The sequence below is a fragment of the Siphateles boraxobius genome, unplaced genomic scaffold (genome assembly GCF_051911475.1).
Source record: "Siphateles boraxobius isolate OS27281-9 unplaced genomic scaffold, OSU_SipBor_1 296, whole genome shotgun sequence".
Lineage (NCBI taxonomy): Eukaryota > Metazoa > Chordata > Actinopteri > Cypriniformes > Leuciscidae > Siphateles > Siphateles boraxobius.
The window spans coordinates 232501-237500 of record NW_027508915.1 but is presented as its reverse complement, the minus strand read 5'-3'; the positions used below and the strand labels follow the sequence as shown (position 1 = coordinate 237500).

At 38.8% G+C, this 5000-nt stretch overlaps 12 non-coding genes across 12 annotated transcripts in view; all 12 read left to right on the top strand.

Moving 5' to 3' along the window:
* The window catches only part of LOC143756452 (5S ribosomal RNA), a 119-nt gene extending 57 nt beyond the window's left edge, over positions 1-62 (top strand). The window contains exon 1 of the ribosomal RNA XR_013210152.1: positions 1-62. This exon is cut by the window's left edge and continues 57 nt beyond it. This is a non-coding gene — a ribosomal RNA (5S ribosomal RNA).
* Positions 63-441: 379 nt separating this feature from the next.
* On the top strand, positions 442-560 carry LOC143756451 (5S ribosomal RNA). The gene has a single exon (XR_013210151.1). It is a non-coding gene; the product is annotated as a 5S ribosomal RNA (ribosomal RNA).
* A 379-nt stretch (positions 561-939) lies between these two features.
* Positions 940-1058, top strand: LOC143756449 (5S ribosomal RNA). Its single transcript, XR_013210150.1, has one exon. It is a non-coding gene; the product is annotated as a 5S ribosomal RNA (ribosomal RNA).
* A 379-nt stretch (positions 1059-1437) lies between these two features.
* On the top strand, positions 1438-1556 carry LOC143756448 (5S ribosomal RNA). The gene has a single exon (XR_013210149.1). It is a non-coding gene; the product is annotated as a 5S ribosomal RNA (ribosomal RNA).
* A 170-nt stretch (positions 1557-1726) lies between these two features.
* LOC143756447 (5S ribosomal RNA) lies at positions 1727-1845 on the top strand. Its single transcript, XR_013210148.1, has one exon. It is a non-coding gene; the product is annotated as a 5S ribosomal RNA (ribosomal RNA).
* A 376-nt stretch (positions 1846-2221) lies between these two features.
* Positions 2222-2340, top strand: LOC143756216 (5S ribosomal RNA). Its single transcript, XR_013209926.1, has one exon. It is a non-coding gene; the product is annotated as a 5S ribosomal RNA (ribosomal RNA).
* A 378-nt stretch (positions 2341-2718) lies between these two features.
* Positions 2719-2837, top strand: LOC143756446 (5S ribosomal RNA). Its single transcript, XR_013210147.1, has one exon. It is a non-coding gene; the product is annotated as a 5S ribosomal RNA (ribosomal RNA).
* A 380-nt stretch (positions 2838-3217) lies between these two features.
* LOC143756445 (5S ribosomal RNA) lies at positions 3218-3336 on the top strand. The gene has a single exon (XR_013210146.1). It is a non-coding gene; the product is annotated as a 5S ribosomal RNA (ribosomal RNA).
* A 170-nt stretch (positions 3337-3506) lies between these two features.
* Positions 3507-3625, top strand: LOC143756444 (5S ribosomal RNA). The gene has a single exon (XR_013210145.1). It is a non-coding gene; the product is annotated as a 5S ribosomal RNA (ribosomal RNA).
* A 376-nt stretch (positions 3626-4001) lies between these two features.
* On the top strand, positions 4002-4120 carry LOC143756214 (5S ribosomal RNA). The gene has a single exon (XR_013209925.1). It is a non-coding gene; the product is annotated as a 5S ribosomal RNA (ribosomal RNA).
* Positions 4121-4499: 379 nt separating this feature from the next.
* On the top strand, positions 4500-4618 carry LOC143756443 (5S ribosomal RNA). Its single transcript, XR_013210143.1, has one exon. It is a non-coding gene; the product is annotated as a 5S ribosomal RNA (ribosomal RNA).
* Positions 4619-4998: 380 nt separating this feature from the next.
* Positions 4999-5000, top strand: part of LOC143756442 (5S ribosomal RNA) — a 119-nt gene continuing 117 nt past the window's right edge. Inside the window, exon 1 of the ribosomal RNA XR_013210142.1 lies at positions 4999-5000. This exon is cut by the window's right edge and continues 117 nt beyond it. This is a non-coding gene — a ribosomal RNA (5S ribosomal RNA).

The window sequence follows — 5000 nt, the reverse complement described above, 5'->3', positions numbered from 1 at the left end:
AGGGTCGGGCCTGGTTAGTACTTGGATGGGAGACCGCCTGGGAATACCAGGTGCTGTAAGCTTTTTTGATTTAAAAAAAAAAAAGAGTCCCTGAGCTTCTTCAGAAAGCCTTTAAAAGTCTCTGAGATTCTTCAGAGAGCATGAAAGAGTTTGAGTTTTTTCAAAAGTTCCTCTTAGTTTAAAAAAAAAGACTCACTGAGCTTCTGCAGAAAGCCTTTAAAAGTCTCTGAGATTCTTCAGAGAGCATGAAAGAGTTTCAGTTTTTTCAAAAGTTCTTCTTAGTTTAAAAAAAAGACTCACTGAGCTTCTTCAGAAAGCCTTTAAAAGTCTCTGAGATTCTAAAGAGAGTATGAAAGAGTTTGAGTTTTTTCAAAACTTCTTCTTAGTTTTCTTCATTAATGGTCTAACCTTTTAAATAGCCCAATTTTGGCAGCAGTTTTCGCTTACGGCCATACCACCTTGGTCACGCCCGATCTCGTCTGATCTCGGAAGCTAAGCAGGGTCGGGCCTGGTTAGTACTTGGATGGGAGACCGCCTGGGAATACCAGGTGCTGTAAGCTTTTTTGATTTAAAAAAAAAAAAGAGTCCCTGAGCTTCTTCAGAAAGCCTTTAAAAGTCTCTGAGATTCTTCAGAGAGCATGAAAGAGTTTGAGTTTTTTCAAAAGTTCCTCTTAGTTTAAAAAAAAAGACTCACTGAGCTTCTGCAGAAAGCCTTTAAAAGTCTCTGAGATTCTTCAGAGAGCATGAAAGAGTTTCAGTTTTTTCAAAAGTTCTTCTTAGTTTAAAAAAAAGACTCACTGAGCTTCTTCAGAAAGCCTTTAAAAGTCTCTGAGATTCTACAGAGAGTATGAAAGAGTTTGAGTTTTTTCAAAAGTTCTTCTTAGTTTTCTTCATTAATGGTCTAACCTTTTAAATAGCCCAATTTTGGCAGCAGTTTTCGCTTACGGCCATACCACCTTGGTCACGCCCGATCTCGTCTGATCTCGGAAGCTAAGCAGGGTCGGGCCTGGTTAGTACTTGGATGGGAGACCGCCTGGGAATACCAGGTGCTGTAAGCTTTTTTGATTTAAAAAAAAAAAAGAGTCCCTGAGCTTCTTCAGAAAGCCTTTAAAAGTCTCTGAGATTCTTCAGAGAGCATGAAAGAGTTTGAGTTTTTTCAAAAGTTCCTCTTAGTTTAAAAAAAAAGACTCACTGAGCTTCTGCAGAAAGCCTTTAAAAGTCTCTGAGATTCTTCAGAGAGCATGAAAGAGTTTCAGTTTTTTCAAAAGTTCTTCTTAGTTTAAAAAAAAGACTCACTGAGCTTCTTCAGAAAGCCTTTAAAAGTCTCTGAGATTCTACAGAGAGTATGAAAGAGTTTGAGTTTTTTCAAAACTTCTTCTTAGTTTTCTTCATTAATGGTCTAACCTTTTAAATAGCCCAATTTTGGCAGCAGTTTTCGCTTACGGCCATACCACCTTGGTCACGCCCGATCTCGTCTGATCTCGGAAGCTAAGCAGGGTCGGGCCTGGTTAGTACTTGGATGGGAGACCGCCTGGGAATACCAGGTGCTGTAAGCTTTTTTGATTTAAAAAAAAAAAAGAGTCCCTGAGCTTCTTCAGAAAGCCTTTAAAAGTCTCTGAGATTCTTCAGAGAGCATGAAAGAGTTTGAGTTTTTTCAAAAGTTCTTCTTAGTTTTCTTCATTAATGGTCTAACCTTTTAAATAGCCCAATTTTGGCAGCAGTTTTCGCTTACGGCCATACCACCTTGGTCACGCCCGATCTCGTCTGATCTCGGAAGCTAAGCAGGGTCGGGCCTGGTTAGTACTTGGATGGGAGACCGCCTGGGAATACCAGGTGCTGTAAGCTTTTTTGATTTAAAAAAAAAGAGAGTCCCTGAGCTTCTTCAGAAAGCCTTTAAAAGTCTCTGAGATTCTTCAGAGAGCATGAAAGAGTTTGAGTTTTTTCAAAAGTTCTTAGTTTAAAAAAAAAGACTCACTGAGCTTCTGCAGAAAGTATTTAAAAGTCTCTGAGATTCTTCAGAGAGCATGAAAGAGTTTGAGTTTTTTCAAAAGTTCTTCTTAGTTTAAAAAAAAAGACTCACTGAGCTTCTTCAGAAAGCCTTTAAAAGTCTCTGAGATTCTTCAGAGAGCATGAAAGAGTTTGAGTTTTTTCAAAAGTTCTTCTTAGTTTTCTTCATTAATGGTCTAACCTTTTAAATAGCCCAATTTTGGCAGCAGTTTTCGCTTACGGCCATACCACCTTGGTCACGCCCGATCTCGTCTGATCTCGGAAGCTAAGCAGGGTCGGGCCTGGTTAGTACTTGGATGGGAGACCGCCTGGGAATACCAGTTGCTGTAAGCTTTTTTGATTTAAAAAAAAAAAGAGTCCCTGAGCTTCTTCAGAAAGCCTTTAAAAGTCTCTGAGATTCTTCAGAGAGCATGAAAGAGTTTGAGTTTTTTCAAAAGTTCCTCTTAGTTTAAAAAAAAAGACTCACTGAGCTTCTGCAGAAAGCCTTTAAAAGTCTCTGAGATTCTTCAGAGAGCATGAAAGAGTTTCAGTTTTTTCAAAAGTTCTTCTTAGTTTAAAAAAAAGACTCACTGAGCTTCTTCAGAAAGCCTTTAAAAGTCTCTGAGATTCTACAGAGAGTATGAAAGAGTTTGAGTTTTTTCAAAAGTTCTTCTTAGTTTTCTTCATTAATGGTCTAACCTTTTAAATAGCCCAATTTTGGCAGCTGTTTTCGCTTACGGCCATACCACCTTGGTCACGCCCGATCTCGTCTGATCTCGGAAGCTAAGCAGGGTCGGGCCTGGTTAGTACTTGGATGGGAGACCGCCTGGGAATACCAGGTGCTGTAAGCTTTTTTGATTTAAAAAAAAAAGAGAGTCCCTGAGCTTCTTCAGAAAGCCTTTAAAAGTCTCTGAGATTCTTCAGAGAGCATGAAAGAGTTTGAGTTTTTTCAAAAGTTCCTCTTAGTTTAAAAAAAAAGACTCACTGAGCTTCTGCAGAAAGCCTTTAAAAGTCTCTGAGATTCTTCAGAGAGCATGAAAGAGTTTGAGTTTTTTCAAAAGTTCTTCTTAGTTTAAAAAAAAAGACTCACTGAGCTTCTTCAGAAAGCCTTTAAAAGTCTCTGAGATTCTTCAGAGAGCATGAAAGAGTTTGAGTTTTTTCCAAAGTTCTTCTTAGTTTTCTTCATTAATGGTCTAACCTTTTAAATAGCCCAATTTTGGCAGCAGTTTTCGCTTACGGCCATACCACCTTGGTCACGCCCGATCTCGTCTGATCTCGGAAGCTAAGCAGGGTCGGGCCTGGTTAGTACTTGGATGGGAGACCGCCTGGGAATACCAGGTGCTGTAAGCTTTTTTGATTTAAAAAAAAAAAAGAGTCCCTGAGCTTCTTCAGAAAGCCTTTAAAAGTCTCTGAGATTCTTCAGAGAGCATGAAAGAGTTTGAGTTTTTTCAAAAGTTCTTCTTAGTTTTCTTCATTAATGGTCTAACCTTTTAAATAGCCCAATTTTGGCAGCAGTTTTCGCTTACGGCCATACCACCTTGGTCACGCCCGATCTCGTCTGATCTCGGAAGCTAAGCAGGGTCGGGCCTGGTTAGTACTTGGATGGGAGACCGCCTGGGAATACCAGGTGCTGTAAGCTTTTTTGATTTAAAAAAAAAGAGAGTCCCTGAGCTTCTTCAGAAAGCCTTTAAAAGTCTCTGAGATTCTTCAGAGAGCATGAAAGAGTTTGAGTTTTTTCAAAAGTTCTTAGTTTAAAAAAAAAGACTCACTGAGCTTCTGCAGAAAGTATTTAAAAGTCTCTGAGATTCTTCAGAGAGCATGAAAGAGTTTGAGTTTTTTCAAAAGTTCTTCTTAGTTTAAAAAAAAAGACTCACTGAGCTTCTTCAGAAAGCCTTTAAAAGTCTCTGAGATTCTTCAGAGAGCATGAAAGAGTTTGAGTTTTTTCAAAAGTTCTTCTTAGTTTTCTTCATTAATGGTCTAACCTTTTAAATAGCCCAATTTTGGCAGCAGTTTTTGCTTACGGCCATACCACCTTGGTCACGCCCGATCTCGTCTGATCTCGGAAGCTAAGCAGGGTCGGGCCTGGTTAGTACTTGGATGGGAGACCGCCTGGGAATACCAGTTGCTGTAAGCTTTTTTGATTTAAAAAAAAAAAAGAGTCCCTGAGCTTCTTCAGAAAGCCTTTAAAAGTCTCTGAGATTCTTCAGAGAGCATGAAAGAGTTTGAGTTTTTTCAAAAGTTCCTCTTAGTTTAAAAAAAAAGACTCACTGAGCTTCTGCAGAAAGCCTTTAAAAGTCTCTGAGATTCTTCAGAGAGCATGAAAGAGTTTCAGTTTTTTCAAAAGTTCTTCTTAGTTTAAAAAAAAGACTCACTGAGCTTCTTCAGAAAGCCTTTAAAAGTCTCTGAGATTCTACAGAGAGTATGAAAGAGTTTGAGTTTTTTCAAAAGTTCTTCTTAGTTTTCTTCATTAATGGTCTAACCTTTTAAATAGCCCAATTTTGGCAGCTGTTTTCGCTTACGGCCATACCACCTTGGTCACGCCCGATCTCGTCTGATCTCGGAAGCTAAGCAGGGTCGGGCCTGGTTAGTACTTGGATGGGAGACCGCCTGGGAATACCAGGTGCTGTAAGCTTTTTTGATTTAAAAAAAAAAGAGAGTCCCTGAGCTTCTTCAGAAAGCCTTTAAAAGTCTCTGAGATTCTTCAGAGAGCATGAAAGAGTTTGAGTTTTTTCAAAAGTTCCTCTTAGTTTAAAAAAAAAGACTCACTGAGCTTCTGCAGAAAGCCTTTAAAAGTCTCTGAGATTCTTCAGAGAGCATGAAAGAGTTTGAGTTTTTTCAAAAGTTCTTCTTAGTTTAAAAAAAAAGACTCACTGAGCTTCTTCAGAAAGCCTTTAAAAGTCTCTGAGATTCTTCAGAGAGCATGAAAGAGTTTGAGTTTTTTCCAAAGTTCTTCTTAGTTTTCTTCATTAATGGTCTAACCTTTTAAATAGCCCAATTTTGGCAGCAGTTTTCGC